Consider the following 13,865-nt stretch of genomic DNA (forward strand, 5'->3'; position numbering starts at 1 on the left):
CAAAGCCAAACTCCATGAAGCATTAAAAGATCTTCTATAAATAATTCTAGCTTTATATAAATAATTCTGCAGAAAAAAGTAACAGAAAGAGGATTAGCCTCAGACTGGATGTCTCAATTACCTGAAAATTTCAGATGTGCAAATATGAATTTACTATGTAAGAGTGTTACAGACAAAGGCTGGAATATACAGAAAGGAAGAAAAAGTTTGACAACATTGTTTTCGTTCTATAATGAAATTAAAATCTAAGTACATATATGGTTATCAACTATACTGTGTTTTATTTATTTATTCAATTAAACTTGCATTATCTTCGATGGTACAGAGCAAAACTCAAGAGACATTTACCTCCTTGAAAAACACTACACAGTTGACTATCAAAGTATCCTTACAAAAATACAAGTATATTCAAAGTGGTACTTAATAGTTTTCAAATTTCCTGGTCTTATTTGTAATGTGACTTTGGGGTAAATATTATCTAAAAATTATTAATCGCTCCTCTCATAGCCTATAGTTCTACAGAAAATCATATCTGCTGAAAGAGCATATATGGAAACACAGTATTAATCTTCCCGTAATTGTTACCTTATACATATCTTTTTATTTTATAACTCTTGCTGACTGATAAGGTTTTTAATAAATAAAGGTGAAATAGAATGATATTAATCTCAAGAACCATCCTTTTCAATAAGGGATAGCCCATAAACCTGTCATTTTAAAATGAAACCTTTTTTATAATATCTTACACTAATAACTCAAAAGAGTCAAAATAACTCAAATATCTACATATTGGATATCACAGGAATAACTTGGAATACAGGAAAAAACACCAAGAAACAAAAATGTGAAGAAAATATGAAAGTATATTATAAATGTTAAGAAAACAACATTTCTGGTTTAATTTTGCTGTGCTTGCAATATCACTTCAAACTACAAGAGGATTAAGTGGATATTGATCTTTCTGTTCAAAGTAATATAGATCAGCTGTAGGTAAACTCACACTTTTCCTCGTACACTGTTTGTTGTCACATTAAGAGAAGTCTACACATCTTAATAGTTCTATCACATGGGATTGAGGACTCCCAAAATCCTCTACTTCACAACAGAATACCATAGAGAAGACGCTTTATATTTTAATATCAAAACAATACAATTAACCATAACACTGAATATTTGACCTTTCCTCCATCTTTTATTTTACCTAGAGTTTTCATTTTCAATGTAAGATGGAAACAATAAAGCTATCTTGTAGCAACACCATGCAAGTTTCTCTTTATGTTATCTGACCTTTTCTTACCATTGCTGTGCTCCCCACATTTACACAAGATAGTCAGAAAGCAAAGTAAGCTGCCAATGCTTGGATAGGCCATATATTTATCAAAGACCCTCCCAAATTTACTGCATGACTGCTGGTAATCACTGGCCCAACGCATAACTTATTCTGTAGACTATAGTACCACTATGCAATATAGAAGCTATAAAAATATGTTTTCTCACGTTAAAGCTGATTACCCAGTAAGCAAAAGGCAGAGAAATAAAAATATGCAGAACAGTGATGAAAATAAGACTGACTGAGAAATGTGATGATGGAAACAAAATTATAAAAAAATAAATCTATTTCCTTTTTAGCAAAGATCTCAAAGAAGTCACTGGCTTTACAAAGCTGATTTGGGTAACATTTACAGAAAGAAACAAGGATGGAAAGAATTTTCACCCTTTATCAAAAATGTAATTCTACCATTTGGGCTTCTTATCACTAAATGTAGCATTAAGAGAAGAACTGAAACAAAACAGCTGAAGCTCAATCTATTTATTTTTAAATTGAAAATATTTTCTGTTAGGTGTAAATAAATCTTCAGTACTAACAGGATTAAAATAAGAATGCTAATAATAATTATAATCTATCTTATAAAATACGTATTTCTATATGTAACCAATATAGCTATTTTGAAGAATATTTTATGGAAGAATGTGCACAAGTTCCTGCTTTACATATCAATTGAGAGAGGAAATAGCTAATGTTTTCTGGGATACATAGGTACATAAATATATTATAAGGTGGCAAATTGTAAATCAAATTCCAAAACACCACTTTACCACTTACTACTTCTAGGACAACAGCCAGAAAATTATACTCAGATAAAGAAAAAGTGGAGTTTACTGCGCTTCTTCTTTCTTTCAGTTCTGCTTTATCCTAAAAATTATTATTATTTGCAGGTTTTGTTTGTTTTTGGTGAGTTTTTTTTTTTGTTTGTTTGTTTGTTTGTTCATTTGCTTTTTAAGTAAGCATAATAAGAAGAAAGGCAGATCTCTCCAGGATCCTGTTTTAGGAAGCATTTTGTTCAATGGCATCGCATGTATGGACCAAATCCATTATGGTTTTTATTATGCTTTATTTATTTTCATTCTTAAGCATTAAAGCACCCTCACAAGTTATGTAACAAATGTTGTATTCACTTTTTTAGAAGGGCAGTATGACATTTCTATATGAAGTCTCGTGTAATATTAAGTAGTTTACTTTGGTCAGAGTTTGAAAAAAAAAAGAATAAAGAGACTTAGTATAAGTAACATGAACTCTTCAGACAGTTTTGTATTGACAGAATATTCAAGCAACTAATCAAAAAATTTTAATAGGCTATACAAGGGTGTACTAATATGACTGCTACATCAATTCACCTCCCCCTCACACTTTTATGGAATAAGCAGCTCCTACTACTTCAGCATGAGCAGAACAAATTAAGTATAGCTTAAAATCTCATTTTGTGTTAGTTTAATTAGTATGAAAATAAGGAGAAAAAACAATCATAAGAACTTCAATGCATTATAATTATTATTCTAAATTAAAGTTCTATTTGTGACAAATTTTATTTGCACTGTTTATGCAAAAGTTAAAATGGTTATATTTAAGATGCATTCTTATAATTAATAAATAAAATGTCTTACCTCGCTATTATACAAGAAGCAGAGATACCATATAAATTTCCCTTATTTTTTTTTATTCTTTTGCTAAATCTTTTTCTTTCTTCTACTCTTTAGGCTACATTTTTACAACTATTTGCATTTATCAGGAATCTTTGAACATCTTGTTAAATATGAATCAAAGAACCATAGAATCATAGAATCTCTTGAGTTGAAATATATCCTTAAAGGTCATATAGTCCAACTCCTCTGCAATGAACAGGGACATCCACAGCTACATCAGGTTGCTCTGAGCCTGGTCCAGCCTGACCGTGAATATCTCCAAGGACAGGGCATCCACCACCTCTCTAGGCAACCTGTTCCTGTGCCTCACCACCCTTATTGTAAAAAATTTCTTCCTTATATCCAACCCAAATCTCCTCTGTTATTGTGTGAAACCGTTTCCTCTTGTCCTATTACCACATCTGGCTAAAGAGTTTGTACCCTTCTTTCTTATAGTCTCCATTTAGATACTGAAAGGCTGCTATCAGGTCTCTCCAGAGCCTTCGCTTCTCTCCTCTAGACTGAACAGCCCCAGCTCTCTCAGCCTGTCCTTGTAGGAGAGGTGTTCCATTCCGTGGATCATTGTCGTGACATGCTCCAACAGGCCTGTGTCTCTCCTGTACTGAGGACTCCACATCTAGATGCAGTACTCCAGGTGAGGTCTCACTAGTGCAGAGTAGAGGGGAAGGGTCACCTCCCTCAACCTGCAGCCCAGGACATGGTTGGCTTTTTGGGCTAAGAGGGCATATTGCTGGCTCATGCCCAGCTTGCCATCCACCAGTACCAAGTCCTTTTTGGCAGGACTGTTCTCTATCCTTACATCCCCCATCTTGTCCTGATAGCATGGGTTGCCAAGACTTAGGTGCCAGATCGTGTACTTGGCTTTACTTGGCCTCAAGAAGTTCACCTGGTCCCACCACTTGAGCTTATCTAGGTCCCTCTGGATGGCATCCTGTCCCTAAGGCATGCTGACCATACCACATAGCTTCATGTCATCAACGAACTTTCTGAGCACTTGATCCCACTGTCAATATTATTGATAAGAGATATTAGAGAGCAGCAGTCCCAGTACTGACCCCTGAGGGACTTGTCATCAATATCCACATGGATATTACCATCACCACCCTTTAGGTACAATCTCGCAACCAGCTCCTCATCAATTGAACAGTTCACCCATCAAATCCACTGCCCAGGCAACCTCCAATCCTGATGTCACCAATCAGTTCACTTGCACGTAGCAGGAGGTTGGAACTAGATGATCTCCAATGTCCCTTCCAACCCAAACCATTCTATGACTTTACAACTCTATCTGTACATTGATCCATTCATGGAAAAGCCTTTTGATAGTCTCAAGACACCCTGTGAGTAATGATATACAGAAGAAGATATGGGAAATGTCAAAGAATTTGAAACAAAGGCTAGAACAAATTCCTTTAAGTCAAGTGATTTTAACCTTTCCATTTCATGTGACTTCATCAGTTTTGTTGCATTTTTGAAGTTTATGAATAGTGTTATTTCCATCAGTTAACCATGATGTGCAGTCTTGGTAAGGCAGCTTCTTTGTTAGGTCTACTTATTTTTTTCAAGTAAAATCAGAAAATGATAAAAAGATAGTTGCTTATTGAGATTTATAACAGTCGATAAATTGCTTTTAATTCTAGTTACAAAAGGAAGGTAATTTTTTGCAACAGGATCAAATTCCAGTGAAGAAAAGAAAGAGGTTATGAAAAATATGCTACACTTCAAGTTGCTGTAACAGACCTTTTTGACATTTTTTAGCATTAATCTTACTAAATCTCATATATCTGCCAGGTAGCCCTCAGAGCTAAACATTTAAAATTTTATTTTATAGTCACTGAGAGAAATACTGAGGTTTTAGAGCAGGATTCGACTACTCTGTTTTAGTCATCCATTGTAAAAGGAGATTAATTGGCTATATCTTGCTATCAATCACCTTCATTTGACTTGCTGAGTCACTGTTGATATTTATATTGGACGATATGAATTCAGTCCATCTGCTCCAAAGTACACAATGATGGAACCATACAGTCATCAGGGATCAGATAATGAAATGTCTGGAAATACTTTACACCTTTTTCAGCACTTTGGGTCCAATCCTGATTTTCATATCTTCTGTCACTGTCAACTCCTGGCATTGATACAATGTGCAGTAATTATCACTTATCGGCATCCATGAAAAGCAGCCAAGGAAGTATGAAATAAAAAGTAATTTTCCTTTAGTAGGACATACCTTAATCTGCACTGTTTTCTAAAGCAAATAACAAGGTTTTGATTTTGACCAATGTCTTAAAATATACATTTTACACTGTATCCTCACCTTCAGGTGAGGTTGTTTCCAGAATATAAATCGACAATATTTTCCTTTTTCAGAGGCTTCTCCTGATCTATTTTATTTATTTTCTATTAACTATTGCAGACCATGATCATCAGCTGCAAGTTTGTTTTTCTGTGTTTACTCCTTACAGCCTTGCATTTTGCATTAGTGAAAATTCTGAGTCAACTCTTTTTTACGTTTATTGTTGATATTCAAATTAACAAGTACACAATTAAGTAAAATAGATACTACTCAGTCTACACAAGAAGAAGGCATAATTTAAATTGAGGAAAAACTTAAGCATCTGACAATTTTCTGTGTTATCAAACTATTCATTCATCATATATTAGTAGCCAAAAGCAAAATCAAACCAAATTAACCCCAGAAGCGTGCATGACTCAGAAATTTTTCCACTTGACAATGCTGATGAATCATGTGATGTTTTGGCAGTCAATCTGACATCTGCTGTAAGTTAAACCATATCTCTCAACTAAGAAAATCTCTTTCCTAATAGAAAAATATTCCTGTCCTGAGAAACTTCAGCTCTCTTCTATTCACACCTCTTTCTCAGTCCTACAGATAAAACTGATCTCTTTAAAAGGTCAACTTATTTTAGCTTCTCATTCTTCAAATTAGTCCTTATTTTACTGTTTATTTAATTTAAATTTACATTTTTGTTACATAATCTGAAGTTAATATCAGAAATAAATATCACTTCGGACTATGATACTCAAATACATTGTCAGTTATCAACACTTATCAATAGTAAAAAAGCTTATCAATACTAACATGGCTTCAAAATTATGGGGACTTTCCATTTCATATAATCATTTTTATAACAACTTTATATTTAAAAATTAGTGTATGCTAGAAACTACTTTCATAAATGAATTTGCAGCTGGAAAAGTGTGTCATCTCAGAAAAAAAAAAGCTAATGCATCAGTCAAGGGGATGTAAAGAATATGATAAACAAAACAACATCTCTCATTTAACAAACTATGTTGTTATTTTCATCCTAACATTTCTTTCTTTTTGTTTAAGCTGATTAAATTGGCCAGATCACACGGTCATTGGAATGTACTGCCAAAGTCCACTCTATTTCAATGACGCATAAAATTACAACATTACAGAGTGATAAGCAAATCCTATTAAAAAATTAAAAATCCCCTGAGTGGGAACCTTCTTGAAAACATCTGGCAGAATATCAGAGAAGTGTATTAGCCAAAGCATGATGTGGTGACTTCTATGTCCTGGTCTGATTAAAAAAAAACAACAGAACACTCCGTTGTATAACTGAAATACCATACTCATGTTTTTAAAGAAAACTAGTTAGCTGGCATATAAATACCAGTTTTTTAGAGATATTTGGAGAATACTAAGCTGCTACTTTCTCCTTATGATGCAAATAACCAAAGAAAATATTGAAACAAGGAAGGAAGGCAGGAAGGAAGGCAGGAAGGAAGGCAGGAAGGAAGGCAGGAAGGAAGGCAGGAAGGCAGGCAGGCAGGCAGGAAGGAAGGAAGGAAGGCAGGAAGGAAGGCAGGAAGGAAGGCAGGAAGGAAGGCAGGAAGGCTGGAAGGAAGGCAGGAAGGCAGGCAGGCAGGCAGGAAGGCAGGCAGGCAGGAAAGAAGGAAGGCAGGAAGGCAGGAAGGCAGGAAGGCAGGAAGGCAGGCAGGCAGGCAGGCAGGAAGGCAGGAAGGCAGGAAGGCAGGCAGGCAGGAAGGCAGGCAGGCAGGAAGGCAGGCAGGCAGGAAGGCAGGAAGGCAGGAAGGCAGGAAGGCAGGAAGGCAGGCAGGCAGGCAGGAAGGAAGGAAGGAAGGAAGGAAGGAAGGAAGGAAGGAAGGAAGGGAGGAAGGGAGGAAGGGAGGAAGGGAGGAAGGGAGGAAGGGAGGAAGGGAGGAAGGGAGGAAGGGAGGAAGGGAGGGAGGGAGGGAGGGAGGGAGGGAGGGAGGGAGGGAGGGAGGGAGGGAAGATAAAAGGAGAACAATCTCAAGGGCAAAAGGGCTCAACTAGCAGATTTGAAGGGAACACTATTTTATCCTCCACCTGTCTCAAGCTGTCTCAGAAGTGGGAATACTCACCTCCACCAGAGTGAGATTTTCCCAGGCAATGATTTGGCAGCTTCTGCCATGGTAGCAGAAAACAGTACAAATACACGTTTAAAGTACAAAAGGTAATGGAGATGGAAGCATCAGCTGCCAACAAAAGATTTTTCCTTGAGTACATCTTATGGCCTGCTTTGCTTTGGGCTGGATTCCATTGCTGTGGGAAGTGCATTTTATAGTAGCATCATATACTGTGGGTACATTTTAGCACAATGATTCTGTGATGGGCATAGAATGGAAAGGGAATGAAGGTGTATTTTACAGTTCAGGGACAGGAGTGGAAAAATACACAAAAGTTGAAGAGGTCTTTCACAAAATACCGTTGTGATTTTCCTGAAGTTTTTGCCTTCGTTCAGAACTTTGGATTCATAGCTAGTCAGAAGAATGGGTTTGGGCACGCATCACCACTGCAAGAACTTCAGAAAAAAAGCATTCTAAAGAGGTAGCCCACATAACATCAGCCTGAATGATCACTTCATAGTCTGTTTTAGGAAGAAGCATGGCATGCAACCGGTAACAAAAAAGAGGTATGGCACTTCACTGAGAGAAACACTTCCTTTTCAGTCAGTACTAATGTACAATACTTGGTTCAGTCTCTCTTCAGAGATGATGAACAGTGAACAGAACAAGGGAAAGTTTGTAAAACAAGGACCCTCCGGTGCATTCAAACTCTTCCGTGCAGACTGTTCATTGCTTCTCTAAGGATGATCTGTATTTTTTCTGACTTCTTTCAAGTATCAAGTTGTGCCACAGCACAAAGGAAGACAGTCACTGGCTATAGCTATAGCTCCCTATAACAAGCTTAATCATTCTGAATATTCAAATTTTATGAATATTCAGTTCAGAGCTCTTTAACAAGCAAGAACTGTGCCAAAAGAATGGGAATACAACCAGTTTCTTACGCAAAACTGTAAATGTTGTTTCCTAATGGAGTATTCTATTTGTTTTATTGTGTAAATCCAGAATAGAGCAAGGACTTAATTTTTCATTTACAGGAATGGAAGATGTCTGGTCCAGCTGGACACGGGACCCATAGAGCAGGAAAATAAGACTAAGGAGAAAATCATTCTCTCATAAATTCTCCGATGATTTCACCCACAGACTTGAAAGCTCATAACTTCTTTTAGGATCAGAATGACATTAAGTGTGGGAAGGAACTGGGTTACAAGCAGGCTGGCATCCACAGATGAAGGAGGATGACAGTTTAGTCCTACAACTATACTGATTCTGACATTGTACACATAAAAAGTGTAGCTAATAATGCCAACAGAAATACTCCTTGATGTTCCACTTAGGCTTTAGTGATACATATGTAAGAACGTAATGAGGAACACTATACGGAAATGTGAAACTTGTCAATTGCTCCAGAGCTGAGAAGAAATGTAGCTGAAACAAAGGCACATCCATCTTGAATGTAGTGAACACAGAAGATTCATAGACAGATAATATCAGTCATGACTTTGCAAGTTACTATCAGAACTCCACTTTCTGAATTGGAGAAATTCTGATAAACAAGGCTACTCTGGATATCTGCAATTCTCTTTTCTGACAGTGACTCCTAAAAACAAGTTAATGACAAGTTTTAGTTCCCCAAAGGTAACTTCACAGGTGATTTTATGTACAAATGTTTATTAGAGGTTTACACCATCCAGTGTGACATATGACCAGAGGCAATGATCTTCAGGATATACACAGAACCAGGGATAAATCCAGACCTCATTACAATGAGTATCTCCTAGAGTGGATTAGCCTGTAACACTGTAAGCAAGCTAACATCACCTAAGAACCAGAAATTATTTATTTGAGTAGATGATTTTAATAACATACATAAAGTCTTAAATAATTCTTATTAAGTTAATCTTGTCTGGAACTTCCTTCTAATACTCAGGAGAACTGCACTGAAACGGACTGTATTTCACACTGAATTTGTTGTCCTCCAAACTATGAGGGTAACATACAAATTGCATTGTTGAATAACAATTCTGTGGCTGTGATAACCTCTGGATCATGTGAAGGAATATCTGAGAAGACTATAAAATGGTATGTGCCAAAACTATGCTAATTATCACCTTCAGCCTTTATTCATTTAAGAAACAATTTCACTGATAGAAAAAAAAAACAAAAGCCTCCACCTTCCTGGGCTCGGAGTTGGTTTGTCTCTCCTGTGTGCATGATTAGATTTAACACTGTCAGATATGACAAGAACCTCCAAAACAAAATCTAACTAAAAGCTAGGGTCAAGTACAGCTTGATTTCGTTACATGTAAGATCCATACTCTTCTGGTGTTTAGATACTTACAAATAAGACAAGTTGCTTTTGTTTTTTTTTCCTGTTATTTAAATGATTTTTGCTTTTTCAGCATCATTAATAATATGAAAGCACAAGCCTATTTTTCTGACCGCTGTTGGGAATAAATACTGACCACTGCTGGAATAAATACCAATCAGCAACTTCATAGCTCAATATTATAAATGAAGGCTCTTAAGAATCACCAATGGCAACAAAACACCAGAAGCTCAAAATCCAGTTACAGTTTTATTTAAAATATTTAAGCGTAACTGAAAATTAAAAAATAAAAAATGAAAAAAAAACCCCAAAACAATCAATTTCTAAGTTCAGGAAAGAATCATTATCTAAGCAAGTGAGGTAAAGAAATATTCTTTTGTATTGCTGCTTCTTCTGAGCTCTAAAAAGATCAAAGAATATATATTCATGCACCTGGGGCACCAGGTTATATATCCTAGACTTTCTTCAGTCAATCATCTTGCTGCTTGAAACACGTTTCTTATAAAGACAACATAAATATTGGCATCAGAGTTTCTGAGCTGGCTGATACAAATACTTTAACAGATATCCAAATGAGGAAAGTTTTTTCCCTCCTAAGTTATAGTTCTGTTACATAACACACCAAACATGCTTTGATCTTTGAATGAACCAACCAAACCCAGCAATGTGCAGATAAAATAAACCTGTGCATTGTATTAATGTTTTCGTGCATAGTCTTCTCAAATAATAAAACACAAATTAATAAATAACAGTGAGAAAATGTTTGTGCTAAACCTTGGTGAATCCATGCAAACTCTAAACCTTGATTTTCAAAATACAATTTATGATAAAATGGAAGGGACTCATAACTCTACAAAGGCACACATTTCAGTGTTAATTCTGACATCACTATTTATTTGATACAATTAGAAAGCTTTTCACTTATTTCAGATAAAACAATATGCAGCTATTGAACTATCTTACTTCTTACAAAATCAAAATTCTTCAGTTATAATTCTTATATGTAAAACAAACAAACAAAAACACTGTAAAAAGAAACTCAAAGCCTATCTAACAACCTTTATAACAGGTATTTTAAGATATGTCAGGTTTTCAGCTTTAATCATACTGTCTTATATAGATGTGTCTAACATACCTCTTTTTATAATTATAAGGTCGCTTCTTCAGTGAACTTTAATATATTTTACCATATACTTTTGGCAGTCTAATTTTCTTGTTTTCCTGCTACTACTTTTACATGGACATTTGCCTTTACTGAGGAGCAGCTCTTATCAAGTCTGTACAGGACTTAATACTCTGCTGGCTGTCATGTAATTTTACCTTGCAAATTGTTTAGAAGTCCATTTGCTTATACATGAGTGAACACAGTCCAGTTCCTCAACCTGTCAGGACTCTGTCTTTTACATATTCAGTGGCAGAGAGAGAGAAACATTATGTTGTATAAAGTATTTCATGTTATTATAGGCACTTTGTTCCACAGAATAGTATCCGTTTAAAGAGGATAGAAAAAATGTCTGAAAGTGCCATTTTAAAAGACAATCAACACAAATATAAGCAAAGCAAACAGAATTAAATGAACACTGTATCTTAAGCATTTGTTCAACTTTACTCATATGTATGGTCTCAAAAACATGACTGAATTTAAAACATAGATTTATTTAATATGCCAGTTTCTCACAGATGGCAAGCTCTTCCTGAATATGGTTAGTTTAAAATATTCCCTTTCTTTTGCAAATTAGATATAATCTTGACTTCACACAACTGGCGAAGAGACAACATGTTCCTTCTTTCTCTGTATATATATAAAAGAAATTGTATGTAATAATAATAGTTAAAGGAACACAACTTCATCATAAAAAAAGAAAAATAAACTTTCTGAAAATTAATGTAGCCTTTACTTTGAAGGCTAGCAGAGAAGGTGTAGGTCTTTTCTGTTTTTTTCCTGTCATGGTCTTTTTTCTTAAAATGCAAATATATTAAAATATATATATTTATATACGTATATCTTATATATATGTATAATTTTATGAATGCATACCTTATAAATTTATCTAAATAGGTGTAAAAATGAATTGTTTGGGGCCTACTAGAATGGAAAACTATTTTGAAAGGATTAAACATGAAAACAAATAAGAAAAAAAATAGTATGGTATTTTATTGCTCTTTTTTATAAGATAAATGAAGATTGAACGATTTTCCTTAAAAATGAAACAATACAATATAGTTTGTTCAAAATATTTAGCAAACAAGCTGCCAACAGTGATAGAAATGCTGACAGAAGCTAGTATTGTCTTAGCAAAATTTTATCTTTCGTATAATGGTGAAAAGAATTTCTAAACTGATCTAACATAACTGTAATTAAATTCCAATGTAAGTTTAGAGTAAGTACAGGAAAATAGCTTTGATTTTAAAATATGTACAGTCTGTTAATGTTCTCTGACATTTTATTAATACTCATTTGGGCTTGGATTTGAAAATGCATTCTGTAATTGAGCAAAAAACCCTCTGTTTGGAGAGACTTGCTAAAAATAAAACCTGATAGCTAATATAAAGTGGTTCACTTTTAAAAATCACATTTAAAAATATTTGCAATGTAGTAATACCCTCTGTTTCTATGCTTTTACAAGCAAGCTTATGTTCATATATATTTTTTCAGATATATTTTAGTGAAGTGTCATTGTCAGGGAAAAACGTCTCTCAAGCAGCAGCAACTATTCATGAAATCAAATGTTTCAGGATGCATTTCTTCAGGACAATAATAACTATATCCTTGGGCAAATTATAATTAATGCAACTAACAAATTCTGCATGGACCCAACAAAAACCTGATATATAGGTGTGAGACTTGTTGAAAAGTCAAAACTTAGTGAACTGTTGATGAACACTCTTGTTCAGACCCTCTAGGAGTTCAAATACTCCCTTCCGCATGTATTCAGGAAGACAAAAAAAAATACCAAATTTCAAGAAACAAGAAAAATATGAGAATTTAGAAGTTAGTAAAAGCAGACAATATTACTGGTCTTTTCTCCTTATTTGTTTGTCTGAAGTTTTTAAATCAGATGTCTGTTCCCTTTAAAATCAAGTGGAGTTCTCATTCCTGCAGGAATTTAATACACATGGATTAGAGATGTGACTTGGTAGGTCAGGTTGATGACTGGACTGAATAATCTATGATCTATGATTCAGTACATTTCACATTAAACGTCTTCTGTGTCTGAGATACAAGAGACCAGATCTCCGATTAATCTAAATAAGATATTCTGTTCATACTGTAATTGCTCTAAAAGATCTGTGAACATTTATTTCAACTATCTATATAGTTATCTACGTTTTTTGCTTATTTATTTATTTTTATAGAGAAGGATGTATTTACAGAAAAAGGGAAATACACGGAAAAACAGTGAAATTCCCTACCTGTCAAAATGGTTTGCTTTTCCTTGGATAAAGAAGAAAGAGCTAACTAAACTCATCAAAAATATGTTGTTACATTTTTTTCCACACACTGTGCAGTCAGTAATTAGAATTTGACAGCTGAATTCTCTAGATATTCTGTCTAGACTACGTATGATCCAGAAAAAAAAAAAAAAAAGCAAAACTGAAAACTGAAAACTGATATTTGTTAGCTGTAACACCACGGGGATCAGTCCAGTGGCTACTGTCTTTATTTTTCAGTGTTCTTGCTGACATCCATGTAGCAGAGGATAAAATTAACTGGCTTTAAGAAAAAGGGGGCATGAACTAGACGAGGGATAATAAAAGAACCAGAGGGCAAGAAAAGATGTTCAGAATTTATGAATCTAGATAAATCATGAGAGATAATGGAAAAGTAAGGGGAAAAGTATGAGTAAGGTTTGAGGGGACAAGCAAAGAACACTGGAAAGTAGAATGACTGACCAAAGATCAAAGACTAAATTTACTTCTGTAAATTGAATCCATTTTTCTAAGCACCCCCTGACCGGCTGTGAGTTATCACCACTGAACTGTTGGTTGGGCTTTTAAATGTTTTCATCCTCCACACAAAGTTGTCCACACTGATGATGATTCTATGTACCTAGGATATGCTCAAGGCTTGTTAGAAAGAGTGCTGGTTGAGTATGGACAAAATTGTATCAGAATCAAATAAAAACAATCATGTTCCCACATCTGCAAACATTTCCTAGCACTGTTTCCTTTACTC

The 13,865-nt window shown here is 34.9% G+C and overlaps 1 protein-coding gene across 2 annotated transcripts in view; it reads right to left on the minus strand.

Moving 5' to 3' along the window:
- The window catches only part of KLHL1 (kelch like family member 1), a 178,307-nt gene that overhangs the window by 91,984 nt on the left and 72,458 nt on the right, over positions 1-13,865 (minus strand). The window lies entirely within an intron of this gene.

This window comes from Cyrtonyx montezumae, unplaced genomic scaffold (assembly GCF_038088225.1).
Source record: "Cyrtonyx montezumae isolate F1298 unplaced genomic scaffold, pur_monq_1.0 scaffold_3, whole genome shotgun sequence".
NCBI lineage: Eukaryota > Metazoa > Chordata > Aves > Galliformes > Odontophoridae > Cyrtonyx > Cyrtonyx montezumae.